The 721-nt window shown below is 39.7% G+C and overlaps 1 non-coding gene across 1 annotated transcript; it reads left to right on the plus strand.

The window, feature by feature from the left end:
- The first annotated feature begins 310 nt into the window (after positions 1-310).
- On the plus strand, positions 311-418 carry LOC148564801 (small nucleolar RNA R71). The gene has a single exon (XR_015884734.1). It is a non-coding gene; the product is annotated as a small nucleolar RNA R71 (small nucleolar RNA).
- Positions 419-721: the final 303 nt, after the last annotated feature.

A 721-nucleotide genomic window follows, 5' to 3' on the forward strand; every position in this document is an offset into this window, starting at 1 on the left:
CGGATGCAGCTTGCATTCCAATTAGATTCTAAGAGATCATATTGACTTGCTGAGTCAATATTTTATTCTGAGCCAATATGGCATTCAGATTATCAATCTCAAGAACTCTTTTCTTCTGAGTAATCCCATTATTCACAGGATTTCTTTAAGAAGTGTACATGAACTGGTTATTTGCAACAATCTCAATGAGTTTCTAGGCTTCTGCATGGGTTTTCTTCAGATGAAGAGATCCACCAGCAGAGTGGTCCAATGACATCTTGGACACTTCAGACAGACCATCATAGAATATACATAAGATGCTCCATTCTGAAAGCATGTCAGAAGGACACCTTCTGATCAATTGCTTGTATCTTTCCCAAGCTTTATAGAGGGATCCACCTTCCTTCTGTCTGAAGGTTTAGATTTCCACTCTAAGCTTGCTCATCCTTTGAGGTGGAAAAAATTTGGCCAAGAAAGCATTGACCAATTTTTCCCAAGAGTTCAGGCTTTCTTTAGGTTGTGAGTCCAACCATATCCTAGCTCTGTCTCTTACAGCAAAGGGGAAAAACAGAAGTCTGTAGACCTCGGGATTAACCCCATTGGTCTTAACAGTGTCACAGATTTACAAGAATTCAGCTAAGAACTGATGAGGATCTTCCAATGGAAGTCCATGAAACTTGCAATTCTGCTGCATTAGAGAAACTAATTAAGGCTTAAGCTCAAAGTTGTTTGCTCCAATTGC

Source organism: Arachis ipaensis, chromosome B5 (genome assembly GCF_059453495.1).
Source record: "Arachis ipaensis isolate K30076 ecotype BB chromosome B5, ASM5945349v1, whole genome shotgun sequence".
Taxonomy (NCBI): Eukaryota; Viridiplantae; Streptophyta; class Magnoliopsida; order Fabales; family Fabaceae; genus Arachis; species Arachis ipaensis.